The sequence below is a fragment of the Carcharhinus amblyrhynchos genome, chromosome 27 (assembly GCF_965287045.1).
Source record: "Carcharhinus amblyrhynchos chromosome 27, sCarAmb.v2.hapA, whole genome shotgun sequence".
Lineage (NCBI taxonomy): Eukaryota > Metazoa > Chordata > Chondrichthyes > Carcharhiniformes > Carcharhinidae > Carcharhinus > Carcharhinus amblyrhynchos.
The window spans coordinates 38,287,303-38,298,004 of record NC_137350.1 but is presented as its reverse complement, the minus strand read 5'-3'; positions in this window follow the sequence as shown (position 1 = coordinate 38,298,004).

Sequence of the window (10,702 nt, the reverse complement as noted above, 5' to 3'; positions counted from 1 at the left end):
TATTGCCTTTGTAGTGGTGTTGATTTGAAGTGGTAACCATCTAACAACAGAACATAAATATTCGTTTGAAAATGCTCCTGCTAAGTTCGTTGCTCAGCTCTTGAAACTATCGAGTAAAAAATGCCCATTTTGTTGTACAGGCCTGTTGTAGGCGATTGTCCCTTTAATAAAAATAATCTTGGCAGAATCTTGGACATTCACTGAATAGCTATTTCAAAACATCCCCTAATTATTTATTTTACTAAATTGTTTGCCAAAGTACCATACAATTTTTATGGATCGTGATATTTGATTTCCAATGTTCTTTCCAGGTGACTTGAGCAATCTGTCTTCCCAAGGAACAGTAGTTAATTTGTACCAGTCTGGCTGTTGTACAATAATTTTAATTACAATTCTATTGAGACGAAGTAATCCAACCAAAAATAAATGTTCCAGTAAGAGCGTGCAAGTATTACCTTGTGATTGCCACTGTTCTGCCAATCAAGCATGTAGAATGTGGCATAAATCTCTTTGTTTATTTTCTCTTGAAATTGAAGGTAAAACTGCAACAGAAGCTTTGAAATATGGATTACCTCCTGTGACTTATTTAAACTTTTCGTTGTGGAATGCGTTCCTCTTTTTATATTAAGGACCCGTTTTATTCCCCACATTGCAAGAAAGGGAATTGCTCCATATTTCATTATATTGGCTTGGCTCGCACACATTTGCTTAGAAGCTTTTACTGAACTCAGCCTTTTCTCTTGTGAGCGGGGTGGGGGAGTGGGGGGGGGGGGTCGCTAATGCGCCTTTATAGTTAGTTGTATCCGCGAAAAATAATTAATTGAAGTAAAATAAAGGAACACAGAAGAATATCATTCATTCATCTGTATGCCGTTGAGTGTAGCATAAATTTGAAACTGAGTTTATTTTTAATTGTAGTTTATTGAAGAGGTTTGATGCAGGCCTGCGGCTTAAACCCGACAATAATGAAAAGTTGCAATCATCTTAAAAATAACTCGATACTTAGAGCTAATTAGAGTACTGCGCCACAGCAGAAGAGCAATCTTGGGAACTCAACTGAAGTGAGCTGAAATAGGCTTGAAAAATTGTCGGTATCGAAAACAATCAATAGAAATATTAGTTATTTTTCGGGAAGAGTAGCCAAGACATATAACGTTCAGTAAAGATCGGGGTATACAGCCGTCAGAATCGCGGTTCATATTGTTATATGTTTTGTGAGCATTTTTTTTGCCGATGCTCTGGAAAATGATATTCGATGTCCATACCAACATCGAAACGAATCAATTAATTAACCTACAAATAAATTGCCGAGTTCGGAGGTGCTTCTCCATGCACTTGGAGCACCCGTTACACACCAAGGTCATTATTATTTGAGCTCCATAGAAATGATTACCAAAGAAATTTAACTCTCAATTAGATCCAGGCACAAAAATACCTGAAGCGGTCGTTTCAGCTATTTCACTGATACCTAAACATGTATCTTATTTTAACTCTGTACTAATAATGCCCTCCTAGAAAAGAAGTGAAGGCCTCCTCAAAAATAAACATCTCAAACATTTTTTCACCGGCTTACTGTTTATATTATTACATCAAATTCCCTTTTGCGAAAAAAACTCTATACATAAGATCGCTCCTTCTAAAACACCTCAGAAAACTGGAAGTTGGGAAATTTTCTGCTTTCAGAAGAAGTTTTAAAATGTAATATTTGTGACAATTAAATACGGGTCGACACAGAAAAGGTGGCAGACAATATCCGCAAACATAAACACCAGATTAATCTAAAATTGTAGCGTTGGTGAGAACATCTCAATAAATTATATATCGGTATGATAACCGTAACATTGTGTTAGTTGACATTAGTTCTGGTAACAGAAAAGGATGGAATTCAAGAAGGAGATTAAGTATCTGATTTATCCTGGAATAAGATCAGCAGATCAGTTGACATTGATGGTGACAAGAGGCCTGCTAACTCTTCATTTATGCTTGAAACCTTCGCCTAAGTTTTACTATTTACAGTTTGTGTGGTTTTCTGTGTAATTTGAGCATGTTGCATTTAATTTCAGTGTTTAACATTACTCGGTCATTACCCCGTGGATGAAACTGTTTTGCACGAAATCAGTGTTTAGAAACGACAGATTTTCATAAACAGAAATAAATAACTTTAAATGCATCATAAACACGACAAAATCGTCTAGTTAATATCGCATGATTTAATAGGCCAGGTTAATGTGACAGGGTGGCTTTTGCGTTCTAATGGCTACCCAAGTGATCTGAAAGAAGGCTTTAGCAATGCAGGGTGCTCACACTCACAAACTTCGATCGCCATTATTGTATCGCAATATTCTAGCACTCATAGGGAAGACATAATAAGCATTTTAACGAATAGGATTCTCTCTCTCATTAAAGCAACTACAATTTGAGTTAGCTATTTTCCCCACCATACGATCAGAGTTTATCTATTCTCACCCTGCGTATCTTCGACAGGTTAATAGTATTTTTAGATGTAATTTTGCAATTAAATTCTACACGCGTTTTAGGGAACAGAAACATATCATCTACGAATCAAATTGCAGCATGTTTTAACAGCAGCTCTTGTTGTACAAGTACACTTGTTCCCGATTTGAATTGTAGTGATTTAGCTCGTTCAGAACAATCCTGTTATTTCAACCCAAACAGATCAATGAACGCAGATTGGTGCAACAGGGGAGATTGGATCAGAAGATAAAATGCTTACAGACTGTTTCCACAATTCGTACAAGACACACTGTTTCTTACCCATTCCAAAAAATAAGTTGGAGTGAATAACGAACAAATTCATGCCGATTTATATTCAGCTTCGCAGGAATGAGGTCCATAACAACCGCTTTTCGGTCAAGGTGAAAAAGGTCCCACAAAAATTTCAACGTCGGCGAAAAAAGAAAAAGATTTTTTTTATTGTAAGGCGGTGATCGCTGATTTTCCTTCCTCTTTTTAAAACAAAAGGTCAACGCGAGGAACGAAGCCGCACCATCAAGTCCCCAAAGAGTTAAACTTAAATCGAGGAAGTCGATTAAAAGATGATTCGCTGACACCAATTATAGGGTTTCAAAATCGTGATAACAATTCTGAAGTAAACGAGGGAGGTGAGAAGTTACGCGGTTCAGGAACTGCAAAGGAAACCTGTGAAAGAGTGTCGAAGATGCGGGGAGAAGGAATAAAGGCAGGAAGCACACACTTATTGATTAGAAAAATAAGCAAGAGAACTTCATAGATGCAATGATCATAGCAGAAAGGCAGACAAAGACTATAAAGACCAGGATGAATGAATCACTTACTGTTATACACTGGAAGCAATTAAAGACAAAAGAGTTGATGTGATTCATTTTACATCGCGCAGCGTTGAACTTGAATCTGCAAGAATAGAAATACAAGGCGTCAGCATTCACGCAATGTATGCGCATCGTGTTAACTCTTTCGGTGCTCGGAATTCGAATTTCCAATTTACATTAGTTGCAAACGTTTTATTTTTCATCTTAAAATGTACTACAAAGTTTCCGGACTTTGTTGCTGTTTGGACGATGCTGCATAGTCACAAACAGCCAAATTCTTTCGTGATAAATTTCAATCATTAGAATATCTCTTGTGACACACACCAGCTGCGGAGATGTGCACAACGTATGTTTCAGTATAAACTCACACACGCAAGTACATGAAGATTTTGCCTCACGAACAAGCAAGTACAATCTCTCTCACATGAAAATACATATTCTAGTAGCCAGGTGCACAGGTAGACAAATACAATATTAGCCCATATCTCCCAGAAAGACCTGAAGATAGAATACATATACTCTGTCAAATATAAAGACATGGGTATAGAAATGTTTGCCCATCACCGATCTGTTTACTTCCAGTATCATTATATAAAAGTTAACGTGGAGGATATCTACCTAAAATATAAAAGCTGGAGAGGGAAACTAATTACAAAGTTAAATGAATATTTTCCAGAAACATTCACTAAGAAACACATATTGAGCATACAATTCTTATCTTACTTCAAGTAACAGAAGTTTGTAGTTAATAAGATCGAGCTACTTGCCAATTAAAAGGAATTTTTAAAACAAGTTATTTGGAACAAATGGCATGAACCTTGCGGATTTTGAAGCCTAGTACAGACGAAATTTACTTGGCAACGTCTGCCAGCATGAACGAATCACTGAGCACTGCGGAGGTTTCAAAGCATTGCTAGTGGCTGGTTTTGCAAAAAAGGCCTTTGATTATATCTAACGAAGAACACGCTCAATAGCCGAATGCTAATAATCACTAAAATCATTGAATGGTGAAACTGGAGGATTATCTGCAGAGAAAGAACACCAAAATCAAAACCCACTCGCGATCATGTTGGATCATATCATCTGGCAATGTCTCAGTTGAATTGTCAGACATTGTTAAACAAGTGACACACAATGAAGTACATAGCAGCACATTTACTGTTGTGATTTACACATGTTTTAATACGAATGAACACTGCATAAAGGGTTAATTTATGAGGGCACGTTTCATATGCTTGGCTAGTATTGCCTTGAATTTGGAAGATTGAGGGGTATACTAATCAAGGCATTTAAACGATTAAAGAGTTCGGTACAGCTGATGTATATTGTATCATCTGGTGGAGGAAATGAACAAGCCGACGCAATCCTAAAATTCGACACATTTAGGACCGAAATCAGAAAACAATTATTCGCATAAAAATATTGCAAATTGGAAATCTCTGCCCGAACTAATGGTGGATTCTGGGTCAATTTACATTTTCGAGACTGAGTGGTAGATTTTTCTTGGATTAAACATCAACACAAATACAAAAAATGGAGGTAGACATAACTTGATTTAAATATTCGGCCTGGGATGGAAAGGTTGAACGGTCTTTCTACTATTTCGCCAACATTTCGGAATCCTCTGAGGATGTTGAAAGCGCAATAGTGAAAGGTTAGCTATTATTTATGTGGAACCTTCTGAATGCTTTTGACAACGTTCCAGACGGAAAGCTTTTATTAACCTAAAACAAACAGAAGAACGAGGTTATGGATAAGGTGTTGGTTATAAAATAGGAAACCGGATGCTCATTTCAACTGGGGGAAATTATAGACATTCCAAAAGATTAATGCGGAGATTAGCCAATTTACACGAATTGCTTGGATATCAAAACATATCTGGTTTGGTGAAATAGTTAAAGCAGGAGAAAGGGATTTGCAGAAATATTAACATTGTTACGAAACTGAATAGGAAATGCAAACGTTACTTAAACACAGATAACTATATTACATATTGATTAAATGTCTATCACGGATATGCAATATTTGCAACAGGGCCATCGGAATGAGAAATAGACAATTGCTTTAGTTGGAAATTTCCTGCTTTGCAGAAGTACAAATCCAGCGATATTTGGCGGCCCAAGATCTGAGCCTTCTCTAATATGAGGTTTCAAACTCATCCCATTGTGTATAGGGACAAAACTTCGCCTTGCCCAGGTTCATATATAAACATGCGCATTACACAGTCCTACAGATTGTACTGAACATCCAAGACAAAGCTATGACAGAATAGAGGAAAATACAAAATAAATAAAACTGTTGGCTTCCGAATGTTCATTACATTTTGCTTTACAATGTAACTATGCAACTACCCATGCGAAATATGCGCATGGTCTATATAGTTGACTTTTCTGTGCCAGGGCGAGGTGACTAAATTAGTTTCATTCTAACTTGAGCCCCATACAGCTAATTCCAACTGAGGTTAACCTTAGACCACGCTTGTAGTCTAATCGCAGCCTTCGAAAGTGACTTAGGAAGGATAGTCGAAGCAATTCCCAAAGCAATTTAATAAAAAAATGCTCCGATATTTATCCAGAAGGATGTATTTAGAAGTTATACGGAGTCCTTACAGCCTACGGGTCAGATGTCACTTGCAAAATTGTGTTCTGGCCACAAGCTTCACAAAAACATATACAACTGAGATGCTGTGGAACAAAGCAACAAGAATATGCTAAATCCAGAGCGGGATGAGCTGTGAGGGAAGATTGGAGATGCTCGAATTTTGTAATCTAGGAATAAGTTAAAGCCAGACGTTATGGAAGAGTTTAATGGTAATGATTATAAAAATTAGGGACATTACTCCTGTAGAGTGCAGGAAATGAGAGTCAGAGGATATGCAATTCAATTAGATTTCTTGAAAAAATAGGATTGAACATTAGCGAAAGAATAATAAATACTTCCAAGAGTCTGCGAGGTGATATAATGAGATAATATTATTCGATGCTTCAATGGGAAAGATTCTTTCATTTTTTTCTCTTGCCTTCAACTTGCAATGTATTCCACATGTTCGCACTCTACTTCACAGAGACCATCATAGATCTAGACCCTGCATATATAAGCAGTTCTAAACTAATAGTTTTCAAATATAGCCAAATACTATTTGCAAACCCACTATGGCGGAATACAATTTCCTCAATTAATGCAAACAGGCGATTCTACTTTTTTAAAAACTTTTCATTATGTTATTCACGAGATAAGTTCCGACACTAATGTCCAGTGAAATAACTGTGGATTAGATTGAATTATACGAGTTTTGAAAAGTGCTGAAGCTTGTCTTGAAATGAGTGAAAATTAATAAAATTCGAAATCTGTTGTGTGGTTCAATTGCTGATTTTGAGGAACAATATCGAATAGGTTCTTATTTCCTTTGCAGCCTAAGTTCTAAGGTCGGGTTTCTTGTCTCATGAGCATTTTGCTGAAAAGCAGTAATAAATTCAAACGACAGGAGATCTACTTCCTTCATACACATGAATTGCATCTTTTGGCAGGCTTCCAAACAAGGTTTGAAAAGTATTAAGCCGACATTATTTTGTTTCAGAGAGACGCTGAAGCTGTATTAAAGTTGGTTGATGGTTTACAAGTAGGAACCATTATTTGCATTTTGGAAGGTGATATATTATTTGAAGATATTGTAGACCATGCTCGAGTACTTCAGTTCCAGATTACTTATGAAACAACAACCACAAAATACAGACACTTTCTCCCAGATTTCTCTTAATCCGTAGGGATGGAATTCCAGCATCAACCTTTTCAGGCAGAGAAATGCATAGGGATTCAGCCTTGGCAAACCAGAAATATTTTCACTTAGGAAAAAAAATCTCAAATACAAGCATGTTAATATCACAGTACGAGATGTTATCGATTCTCAAATTTGAATCCGAATATTCTCTATGAATCTTCCCATTCGGAAAAGGTTGTAGTGTAAGTTAATTATCCAAATGTAAAGCTTAAATTGAATATTATATATACTATATAAGAACATAAATATTATAATAATTGCAAGTCTTCTATAGAATTAAGTCTCAGATTGTTTTAATCTGTGCATTACTAAATTATATTACCGAAGTATTGTTCTTTTGAGCATGTTTTCATAAAGGCATTAAAACTAAAACAGTGAAGAGTGAGATATATTTTACCTATATTGGCCCGATTATAATACATTAATACGCATTTTTGCTTGCCCAACTATAGTTCAATCGATGTATACTAACAAACTAAATCTAATTTGATTTACAATTATAAGTTATCAATTATTATATCATATTCTTGGGGATTGGGCGGAAGTAGAAGAAGCGTATACCCCATCACATTATCAACAATTATAACAGCGCTGTGGCAATATTCTGAATCTTCCCCTCCGATGTATATTCATGGGTAATCACGATTCACATGTTATGATGTTCATTGAACGGCAGAGGGCGCGCGGGTGTAACCACCTGCCGAGCTGCGATGGGACGGCGACATGAAACCTACATTTTTCTTCAGCTGAAGAAGAGGTAATTGCAATAGTCAAGACTACATAATATACTTGAGCACCAAGTACTTTGAAGTTGTGGAAAGAGCTATATAAATGCAAATTATTTCTCCCCTTTTTTGTTTAATATATCTGCACACTTTGTCAGCTTCTCATAATTGTGGCTGTAAATCAAGGCCCCGAGCATTAAAATAATCACCAAGATGTTTAAATATTTACTGAAGAAGGCTGACAGAAGTTGAGCAGTGTATAAAGTTAATCATGTTATTAATGAAACCTATGATTGTTTTCTATGTGTAATTGTGAGATCCTGAGCTGATATTCGAGATCAATCTTATTATAATAGCCCCTTTGTATTGTTTGTCTGTGTATGGTAGCTTAGTGCCAGACAGTGACCTTGGGGCTTATTGTTCAGGAAGGCTGTGCATGCAGGTGTATCAAATAAAGGCTTTATCGGTTTGGGCTTCTCGGTAGTGGGATCATTACTTTCTGGTAGGAAAGGTGAAGTGGGTGAATCATAATTAATGGATGAACGTTTTCCTTTCAAAAGCAAACTATGATCATTAATATTCTTACCAGTCTATTTCTCAACGGCGGAATTATTTCAATTCTCCTGAAGACCTCAATCATCATTAGATCCTGCTTGTGTCCTTCAGTATCTCATTCAGGCATTTTTTGATTCCTTGTCTTTCTCCTGCAAGATAGCGATGGTTTTAGCACAGCACTGAAAATTCATGCCTTAGGTTCTCCACGTTTCTCTTCTCCTCGTCTTCAAAACTCTCCGTAAGACATTTATCAACCATATTTTGGTCATCTCTTTATGACCACTGGAGGTGAGCTTCTTATTTGTGCGTTGCTTTCAGATGTTTACGGAATGTGCACGCTAAACTCAAATTGCTATTTTTGAGGACGCTCAACTCATAGAAACCCTACAGTGCAGAAGGAGGCATACGGCCCACTGAGTCTGCACAAACCTCAATCCCACGCAGGCCCTATCCTCATGCCCTAGTTAGTCCCCGTCCCCCTGGCGCTAAGGGGCAATGTATTATTTCCAATCCACCTCTCCCGCACATCTTTGCACTGTTCAAATTTAACCATGCAACATTTTTAATTATTCAAAATGGCATCCCATGATTTCATAAGAGTAACGAGAAATTCCTGAAATATTTAGATGGGTCTTCAACGCAACCCAGTGCGCATTTGGATCGCAGAAGAACATAAGAACATAAGAAATAGGAGCAGGAGTTGGCCATCCAGCCCTTCGAGCCTGCCCCGCCATTCTATAAGATCATGGCTGATCTGTCGCGGCTCAGTTCCACGTGTTGGTAAAAACAGACAAATAACTTGCGACAAGCATTTCCATAAAGAGCGTCGCATGCCGAGAATAGACATTATCCCAATTTACAAAACCATGCGTGAAAAACTAAACACGATAAGGCATGTTACAGTTAACGGCAAAGTATTGTGGATGCTGGAATCTGTAACAAAAACAGAAAATGCTGGAAAATCTCAACAGGCCTGACAGCGTCTGTGGAGAGAGAATAGAGTAAGAAGTCTCACAACACCAGGAACTCTCCACTCACCTGACGAAGGGCCAAACCCCGAAAGGTTGTGAGTTTACTATCAAATAAACTGGTTGGACTCTAACCTGGTGCTGTGAGACTTCTCACTGTGTTTACCCCAGCCCAACGCCGGCATCTCCACATTGAGAGAGAATAGCGCCAACGTTTCAAGGCTGGATGACCCTTCATCAGAGACCTGCAGAGATTTTCCAGCATTTTCTGTTTATGTTGCAGTAAACCAGTGTTCTGGTGAAATTTAGTGAAATAAATTCCTGTTATCTTGATTGTAATTAGTAACAATCTTTTTTAACAAATGAATCATTTTTGAAGTTAATATCTGAAATATTTAAACATTGTATAATCGATCCTATCCTAGTGAGCCCGGATATGATCAAATGTTTGATAATGAGATCTCATTACAATTACCAATACTATTCTGAAGCATTGTAATATTGGACCAATGGATTTCTTTGCCTGATGGAATCGGGTGACAATGAACCTTGATATTATTAAATACAGCTATCATCGCGGTTATATTGAAAACCAGTTTTAGTGAAACTTTGATATGGCGCTGTTCTGTGTAATGAAATACTTACTATCTTACTATAAGAACCTCGTTTTATAAAACAATTTCATATTCGCCATTTTTATAGCGAAGACATATAATCAACACCGTTACAGTGAAATGCTGTTATAATGACCATTCTTATAATGAATGCTTACTTTCACTTGTCCTATGATGGCAAAATGCCGTCATAGCAAATCTCGAAATCAAAAACAGAAAATGCTGGAAACACCCAGCAGTCAAACAGGTTAGAGCAGGGGAACTGAGAATGTCAAAATCAAATTTAGAATTTCCAGTATTTACATTTTTTGGTGTTCGATTACAGAATCATGATTATATTAAAAACTGCGTTGACGACCTGTTATAATGATGCCCCTGAGAGTGAAATCTTACCGCGTTGAAAACTTTGCAATAATAAAATACGTTTTTAAAGTTTCCTCAGGAAAATTTCTCCAAAGAAGAGGCTATTTGAAAAATATTTTGCAACATTTACAGTTAATTTGAGAACTCGTTATACAAGTAATGATGTATATGCACTATGTTATAGTGTAATAAACTACTGATAGAGTAACTATCACAAAGACAACTGACTCGGAGGACACGATACTGAGCCAAAAACTGAAAACCTGAAGGAAAGTATCTTAGGATCTTCATTACGCTATCACGTATCCAATCAGAAAGAAGGGATATTATTGCGCTCTTTATCTGCTTGCAGATAAATATTTTATTTCAAGGAATACCCTTTGTGTGTGTG